We start from the raw sequence: 9,372 nt of genomic DNA, 5'->3' as shown, positions 1-9,372 counted from the left end.
CGGGGGATGCAGGGGATGCAGGGGGATGCCGGGGGATGCAGGGGGATGCTGGGGGATGCTGGGGATGCCGGGGGATGCAGGGGATGCAGGGGGATGCCGGGGATGCCGGGGATGCAGGGGATGCCGGGGATGCAGGGGGATGCCGGGGATGCCGGGGATGCAGGGGGATGCAGGGGGATGCAGGAGGATGCAGGGGAATGCAGGGGGTGCCGGGGTTTCGCTCCAGCGCTGCCGGAGCCGCTCCCGCTCGGGGCTGCGGAGCCGCCGTGGTGCTGAAGGGATAGCGCCGGAGCGCCCGTGCCCGTCCCGCGTCTGTCCGTGTCCGTTCATGTCCGTTCGTGTCCGTCTGTGTCTGTCTGTGTCCATCAGTGTCCATCCCGTGTCCATTCATGTCCATCCATGTCGATCCGTGTCAATCCTGCACCCGTCCCGTGTCCGTCCGTGTCCATCCCGTGTCCATCCTTTGTCCATCTGTGTCCATCTATGTCCATCCGTGTCTGTTCCATGCCTGTCTGTGTCCACCCGTGTCCATCCTGGGTCCATCCGTGTCCATCTCTGTCCATCTCTGTCCATCCATCTCCATCCTGTGTCCATCCCACACCTTTCCCAGGTCCATCTGTGTCCATCCCATATCCATCCATGTCCATCTGTGCCCATCCCGTATCCATCTGTGTCCATCCATGTCCATCTGTGTCCCATCCCATATGTGACCCGTGTCCATCTGTGTCCATCTATGTCCATCCATGTCTGTTCTGTGCCTGTCTGTGTCCACCCATATCCATCCTGGGTCCATCCGTGTCCATCTCTGTCCATCTCTGTCCATCCATCTCCATCCCGTGTCCATCCCACACCTTTCCCGGGTCCATCTGTGTCCATCCCATATCCATCCATGTCCATCTGTGCCCATCCCATATCCATCTGTGTCCATCCATGTCCATCTGTGTCCCATCCCATATGTGACCCGTGTCCATCCTGTGTCCATCCTGTGTCCATCCCATTTCCAACCCATGTCCATCTGTGTCCATCGGTGTCCATCCCTGTCCATCCATGTCCGTCCATGTCAATCCCATGTCCATCCCATGTCCATCCTGTGTCCATCCTGTGTCTGGCCCATGTCCATCCCATTTCCATCCCATGTCCCTCCCGTGTCCAACACACACCTGCCCCACACCTGACCCCACCTCCTGCCCTACTTCCCAGTCATTTCCCACCAAGGGAAGCAGTGCCCAAGTGCTCCAACGCTGCTTTCTGGAACAAAAGTTGTTCAGAACAACATTCCTGCCCCAAAGCTGCTTTTAGGATAGACTTACAGAAGTGTGGAGGTTGGAAAAGACCTCTGAAACCCCTGAGTCCAACCATTAACCCAACAGCTCCTTTCCCATCTCCCTCAGCCTCTCCTGGTGCTCCAGACCCTGCCCCACCTCAATTGTTCTTTTTTGGGGTCACTCCAGCACCCCAATGTCCATGGATAATATCCACTATGCTCCATGGAGCTCAGCTTCTCCTCCTGTGTGAAAAACACAGATTTTAAACACCAGGAGTCCTTCATGCCCCCAGCACAGGCAATGTCCACAGACAATGTCCACTAAGCTCCACGGAGCTCAGTTTCTCCTCCCTTGTGAAAAACACTGAGATTTTAAACCCATTTGTAAACACCAGGAGTTCTTCCTGCCCCCAGAATTGGGCTCTTGAGCTCCTTTGCCAAGAATTCGTGTCCAACCTGAACTGCCTCAGCTAATGAGGTGGGACACACGTTGGCCCTGGTGCTGACCTGCTGCAGGCGGGTGTTGGCTGTTGTTGAACAGCTGCCCCAGAGGGAAATCCACCCCCAGGTTGTGTTTGGGGTTGTAAAGTTTCCAAGCGTGCTGGGGGAACAGCAGAGCCACGGAGCTGCTCTGAATTATTCACCATGTTCAGTCACACAGAACAAGGACATAAAGGCAGGGGTCAGGCGCTGGCTGGGCAGGGACAGGGGCACAGGGCACCCCCGGGGCACGGGCTGCTGCTGAGACCTTCATTAGCATTTTATTAATTAGCAACTGCCCTCTGGCATGTACAACCGCCTGCATCCAGACAGCTCAAAAATCATGTAACCCCCACCTGCAGAGGCTGGGCACGGGCAGTGGGAGGTTGTGGGAGAGATCTGCAAGGAATGCAGGACCTGGAATTGTGGGTGTTGGGGAAAATTCAGAATTTTTCTTACTCAAATGCTTTTGGAAAAAACCCAACATTCTGTTCCTCAGTAACACCTGAGAATAGGGACCAGGGGTTCAGTAGGACCCAGGGGTCAGCTCTGAGGCTGGCAAGGGCTGGGCTATTTCTATTTATCAATATCCCATTTCAATCCCCTGTTGAATATTTAGGATTTCCAAGCCAATATATTTGTTGGTAAAATTTCAGAATTTTTCTTACTCAAACACTTTTGGAAAAAACACAACTTTCTGATTCTAATACCTGTACGACCAAGGGGTCAGCTCTGAGGCTGGCAAGTTCTGAGCTATTTCTATTTATCAATAACCCATTTCAATCCCCTGTTGAATATCTGGGATTTCCATGGCAAAATATTTGTTGGTAAAAATTCAGAATTTTTCTTGCTCAAATACTTTTCAAAAACCCCAACTTTCTGTTCTTCACTATCACCTGTAGGACCAAGGGGTCAGCAAGGGCTGGGCAATTTCTATTTATCAATAACCCATCTGAACTCCCCACTGAGGACTGAATATTTAGGATTTCCGTGCTAACATATTTCTGAGCCCCTCTTGCAGCCAGACTGGGGCTTGTCAGCTGATCCAGGGGTGCTGGAGGTGGCAGCTGAATTTATTCAAGCAATCACATTCTCCTTGCCAAGGCTAATGCCCATGAATGGGGAGCCAGAGTTGACAGGGATTCCATCCCCATGAACATGGATAATGTTCCAGCCCTGGAGAGCAGCATTTAATTGATGAGTGGGATTATATTTACACAGCAATTACAACAAAGTCAAGGTTGGCTTTCTGGGAAAAGCTATTTACTTTATCCTCGCTGCCTGGTTGTCCAGGAAAGCTTTTCCTTTATGGAGGAGCACAAAAAAAAAATAAAAATAATAAAAGAAAAATGAGAGCAAATGCACTCAGCTCTTTTCATAGCCTGCAAATAGCCCATGAAGGCACCCCAGGAGCCACACTGGGGTTGCCTTGGTTACCTCCATTAATTTACTCCACTCTAACAGGGATGCTGATTGTTTACCCACTGAGGAATTAATAGTCAGGCCCTGCTATCCTCAGATGGCTGCTCAGGGCCAATGTAAAATGAATAAGGGCTCATTGTAAATCCCTAAAATGGATAAGGGCTCATTGTAAATCCCACATGAGTCAATGGGCAGCTCTGTCCCCGCTCCCTGCCGAGCTGGAATTAGCCAGCCCCGCTGCCGTGCCCTGAAATATGGAATTTTTTGTCCTCAAGGCACCTCTGCAAGGTAAGGTAAAGGCACAGCCTCAGGTCAGGGATGGAAAGCTGGGGAGGTGACCTCAGAATCACCCAAAAGTCCTGCTCCTCATTGTCCCTGCAGTCTGGGTTTGTCCCCACGGGCAGTGGGATGTGCAGAGGGGGAAGGAGCCTGCCTGGGGTTTGGAAACTGGGAGGGAATTTCACATCTTGTGTAGTCACAGAGAGCAGCAGCTGCATTCGGGTGCCTTTTGATGGGGCCTAGCTGGAATTAGGGAATGGAATTAAAAGGGTTGGGAAAAAGAGGGTGGTGAGGAGCTCAGAGCATCCCTGACCTCTGGCAAGGTGAGCAGAAATGTGCAGGAGATGCCCAGAGAGCACCTGCAGAACCTGGGGGAGAAGAGCTGGGGTCAGCAGCACAGCCCAGTGCCACACTCATCCTTCCTCACGGACAGACACTGGGAATCCTGGCATTCCCAAATGCAACCATTAATCCTGACATTCCCAAATACAACCATTCATCCCGATATTCCCAAATACAACCATTCATCCTGACATCCCAAACGGTCAGGAACATTTGTCCTGACATTCCCAAATGATGAGGAATGTTTTTTCTGACGTTCCCAAATGGTCAGAACCATTTCTCCTTCTCTTCAAGTCTGAATTCAGTAGGGTTTAGATCCATCTCAGTTACTGCAGAGGAGGAATATCCCTACAATTATCCTGTGCCAGAGACAGGGAAAACCACCTGAGTGTCTTGAGCTTTTTACCACAAAAAGAGCTTTTTTTCCCCCTCTTAGCCCAAGCTAAGTCCTGGCATGAAAATTTTCTCCTCAGTTGATATTAGAATTAACTTGTTGACATCATTAGCAGAGCTCATAATAGATAGCTGAACTGCTCTGATATTTATCTTTAGGTCAACAGCCCTTGAGACTCCAGAGGCAAATTAGTAAAAAAGCAAAGGCTCTTTATTAGTAGAACTTAATTTAACAGTATTCAAACTTCATTAAGGAGTAAAAACAAAAAGATCCTTCTTAATGCAGTCTTGCTTTATAAAATATGGAATAAGAATATTAGATTAGTTTGATCCTGGTTCCTATTAAGCACCACAGTAGATGAGAATGCACAAATTCCCTCCCTGAGCTGGGACTCTGGGATGTCAAATCAGAGCCCAGGTGCTCCACAACCCATTTCCTTTCCTCGGTGTTTTATGTTTCCTAGCCCTGTAATTCTCCCCAGGAAACCAGCAGAAATCCTAATTTCTTCTCCCCCCTCCCTGCCCCAAGTAACAGCTCTGGTGATTTAAACAATCAGGCACATGTTCCTACACTGTCTGCACCTCCTGCTCACCAGAAACGGGGATGTGGGGAGGGAAACCATGGAGGAAAGGAAAGGAAATGACATTTAGCTTTTCCAGCTGATAAATAAGGGCTCTATTCAGCTGCAGTAATCCACACCCTCCCCTAGAGATCCACTTAATGTAATACCTAAGGGCTCAGGTAATTTCACATTATTTCCACGCTGGCCAGCTGATTTCTTGGTGAATTATTCAGCCCCTGTGCACATGGAAAAGGACTGGAGCACTCCTGCTATTCCCAACACCCTGAACAACCTCTCAGATGTGCCAGAGGCTCTGGGACGCCCCCAGGCCCACCAAAAATGGGATTTTGTGCTGATTTTTGTGGGACCACCACTCTGCGAGCTGCTGTTCTCTGCAGGGAGCTCTCCCTGCCCACTCCAGCACTCAGCACCTGCAGATTTTATGGGATTAAAAGAGAGTTTGGGATTGGAATGGGTGGAAATTGAGAGCAACAGCCTCAGCCAGGTCACAAAAAGGGTTCTGCAGGTGTTTGCTGGGGTTTGAGGCGATGGGTTGGGATCAGTGGCCACTGCAGGGTGGGCTGAGGGATCCACACTCTAAAGGATAAAATTTGGGGAATTAATTGTGGTTTTCCCCCTTTCTCCCTTTGCAATACACAGATGGCTCCAGCGCCTGGAGCAGCCCAAGGAACCTGTGGAGACAAGGGATGTGTGCAGGCACTGAGGGAGGGAATGAGGGAACACAGATCCCCTTGGAACATGGGGTTTATCTGAGTGTCAGGAAAATTAATCCACAAACACCAGAGGGTTCAGTCCATACATAGATATAGATATAGATATAGATATAGATATAGATATAGATATAGATATATAGATATAGATATAGATATAGATATAGATATAGATATAGATATAGATATAGATATAGATGTAAAAAAAAAACAAACTTAGATTGGAAAGAGTCCTTGGATCTGTATTTGGAAATTGCTTATATATTGCTTATATATTGCTTATATATTGCTTATATATTGCTTATATGTAGATATATATATATATATAAAAATGTATATAGATAGATAGATAAAAATGTATATATATATAAATGTAGATAGATAGATAGATAGATAGATAGATAGATAGATAGATAGATAGATAGATAGATAGATATACACACACACATATATTTATCATAATATATATAGAGAGGTATATATGTGTATATATATATATACATATATATGTATGTATAGATAACTACATATCTATATCTATATCTGTATCTATATCTATATCTATATCTATATATATCTAAAATGATCTTAGATTCACAGAATCTCAGAGAAAGGGATTGAAAAGAGTCCTTGGCTCTGTATTTGTAAATTGTTTTTTTCTTAGTGTAAAAGATTTTTTAGTTGGTCTTTTGGGGCAGTCATGGGATATTCTTGATCAGTGAGATCCAAGGTTTCTCTTTGTGGTCTGGATATTACTTTTCTTATAACTATATTTGATTAACTCTGAGATATATTTGACTTTTGTTGTTGGTTTCTCTTCTTCAGCTCCTCTGTTCTGTGACTGACTTGCAGTTATCAGTTTTGGTTTTAGTTTTGCTAGTCTCTAGGGATTTTTGAGGGCTTTTTTCCTTTTATTTCTTTGTTTTTGTTTTCTCTCTGAGGATTTTTATAGTTTGTTTATCTGTGTTTCTTCAGGGAGGTCTCGACTCTGCTAGGTGCCTTCCTCACAAGGGAAGATTTGTTTCACCTCTTTTCCTCTGTCATCTATTTGCAGACAGCAGTTTGAGTCATTTAATTTTCCACACATTAGTATTGATCCCCGGCCCTCTGAAACCATGGGAGTCCTGGCACTGCACCAAGGCGTTTGGGATGAAATTCCTGCATTTTGAGACACGTTCCTTCCTCTTTGATTTTTTTTTTCCTTTAGGGAGTGCAGCTACCAGAACATTGCTACTATGATATTTTCTGAAAAATCCCTTTGCCAGGATTTTTCTCCTGAGAAGCTGAGAAGCCTCAGAAAAGAAATGTAAACAATAATTATCTGATAGCTTGGAATGTGGGCTGGAGGTTGCTGACCAACAGATGCATCTTTGATTGATTCCATGTGAATTGTTTTTAATTAATGACCAATCCCAGCCCAGCTGTGCCGGACTCTCTAAGTCTGTCACGGGTTTTTATTTTCTTCTTTTTTAGCCTTCTGTCTGTATCCTTTCTCTATATTTTAGTATAGTTTTAGTATATAATATAACACAACATAATATAATGCAATATTATACAATATAAGGCAATATAATATAATATAATATAATATAATATAATATAATATAATATAATATAATATAATATAATATAATATAATATAATATAATATAATGTAATACAATATAATATAATGTAATGCAATATAATATAATATAATGTAATATAATATAATACGACACAATATAATATAATACGACACAATATAATATAATACAACATAATATAATATAATACGACACAATATAATATAATATAATATAATATAATATAATATAATATAATATAATATAATATAATATAATATAATATAATATAATATAATATAATATAATATAATATAATATAATAATAAATCAGCCTTCTGAAATCTTAGATTCTCATCTCTGACCTCATCCTGGGAACCCAACAACACCAGAGAACATAACAACCCCAAGTTTGCTGCAATTTTGCAATTTCTCTGATGCTGTAACGAGCTGTGCTCCCAGGGTTCATTATGAGGCTGTCTTGAAACTTGCTGGTGAAACAGGAAAAACAAGAAATCCGACCTCACTGCGGTGCTTAATTGAAGTGCATTTATTGACTGCTTTGAAGCTCTTCTAGCAATTGTGTTTGCTGAAAAATGAGGGCCCTTGGCTTTAATTCACCCTTAGCAGAAAGAAACCTGTCACACTCCAGGCATGGGCTGGGATTGGGATGGAAGCTGGAGACTGGAGATTTCCCTCTCCTGGTGATGCTGTTCAGCTTCTCTCCCCCTCCAGGAGTCCCATGAGGGATGGAAATGCCAGAGGTAAAGCAAGAGCATCGTGCTGGGCAGGTTTTCAGGGATTTCTTGGTGCCAGGGTAATTAATAAAGAGAACAAACCCCTTTGCTAAAAGATCTTAAAGATTCTTCAAGCTGCAAATCTTTTGAAGAGTCTGGATCTCCAACATCATAATGCTGAGGAGAGAGGACTGAGAAAAACCCAAATCAGTGCCCAGGGGAGCTGCAGTTGGATCTCTGCTGGGAAATCTCCCCTTGATGGAGCACTGGAATGTGCTGAATGCTGATAAATTCCTATCCCCATCCTTCTGCACTGGGAATTCAGGCTGGAAATGCAGAAAGCTGCCGTGTGTGACCGTGCTGAGACCTGAAGAGCAGCTCCTCTCCTCCCTCACAGGCAGTGGTGCCTCCAGCACCACCCCTGAGCTCTGAACTTTGCCCGGTTTGGTTTTGTCTGGATTCGAGGAACTGGTTCCACTGGCAGCAGGGATTGCTGAGCTGTTTGTGTTATCTCTGTGTCCATCTTCAGAGGGGAGCTGAGAGCAGCTCCTGATGAGTGAGGCAGGGTGGGAATGCAGGAGGGATGGAAATGAGTCCTGGAAGAGATGGAATTGATGGAGTCCATGGATGTGGCTCTCCCCTGGTGCAGGAGATAGAGCTGAGCTTGTAAGGAGACATTTTTGGGTGTGATGTCACACTGACTCTGTGTGAGTGATGCCTCAGGTTTTGGCTTTTCTATGTTTCAGGTCCTGTGCTGCTTCAGTATGTGGGGCTGGGCTCACATCAGGGCATGCTGAGCTCTGTGCACAGAGCAGGGAGACAAAACAATTCCTGCTCCAGCTGGGCACCAAGGACAAATGATCCAAATCTCAGCCCAGGAGCACAAACACCGTGGGCTGGAGAGAGAAAAACAAGCAGGGTGGGACTGGATGGGCTAAAGCTGGGATGGGAGAATGAACTGCAAGGTGCAAATGGAGCAGAGCTGATCCAAGGGAGAGACCCCGTGCCTGGCCGTGCATTTTGGGACCATTTTGGGTTCATTTTGTGACCATTTTGGGTTCAATTTGTGGCCATTTTGGGTCATCTTGTGTGCAGCCCTGGCTGGGCTCTTGTGCTGCCCAAGGTGGATCCATGGAGGAGATGCTTTGAATAAATCCCTGCTTTATTCTGTAACTCTGCCCAGCCTCTGCTCCAGCTCAGCATCATGAGATGTGCTGGTTTCACCTGTAATCTAGCTCGTTATAATGTTAAATTAAACTTGCTGGGCATTTTTTCCAGAAGTTTTGGAACCCTTGTGGCTTTGCAGAGCTGTGACACCAGCACCATGAGGCAGGTAATGGAAGCCTCTGAATCCTCTTTGTTCCAACTCAGGTGAAAATCTGACCCAGAGGAGATGGGTTTCTATTCAAGGAGTCAGTGGTGCGAATTTATGCAGACAACAGTCATTACTCTACTGTCCATTTGTTTTCCTGCTTGCTGGGTAAAGAAGAGGCAGCAACTCTACAGAGAACAGGCCTGGAAATTGCAGATTTGTACCCAAAGTGCCAACTTAAAAAAGCTTTAGAGACCCAAGGAGGCTGACTGTCAGTTCTTTTG

The 9,372-nt window shown here is 45.4% G+C and overlaps 1 protein-coding gene across 1 annotated transcript in view; it reads left to right on the top strand.

The window, feature by feature from the left end:
• Window positions 1-3,381: 3,381 nt before the first annotated feature.
• KCNJ16 (potassium inwardly rectifying channel subfamily J member 16) overlaps window positions 3,382-9,372 on the top strand; it is a 27,481-nt gene continuing 21,490 nt past the window's right edge. Inside the window, exon 1 of the mRNA XM_058038887.1 lies at window positions 3,382-3,454. The gene's annotated coding sequence lies outside the window, so the exon portion shown is untranslated. The remainder of the gene's footprint in view (window positions 3,455-9,372) is intronic.

The sequence above is a fragment of the Melospiza georgiana genome, chromosome 21 (assembly GCF_028018845.1).
Source record: "Melospiza georgiana isolate bMelGeo1 chromosome 21, bMelGeo1.pri, whole genome shotgun sequence".
In the NCBI taxonomy this organism is placed as follows: Eukaryota; Metazoa; Chordata; class Aves; order Passeriformes; family Passerellidae; genus Melospiza; species Melospiza georgiana.
Note: the sequence above shows the minus strand (reverse complement) of the source record. Positions and strands in the feature narration are given on the sequence as shown.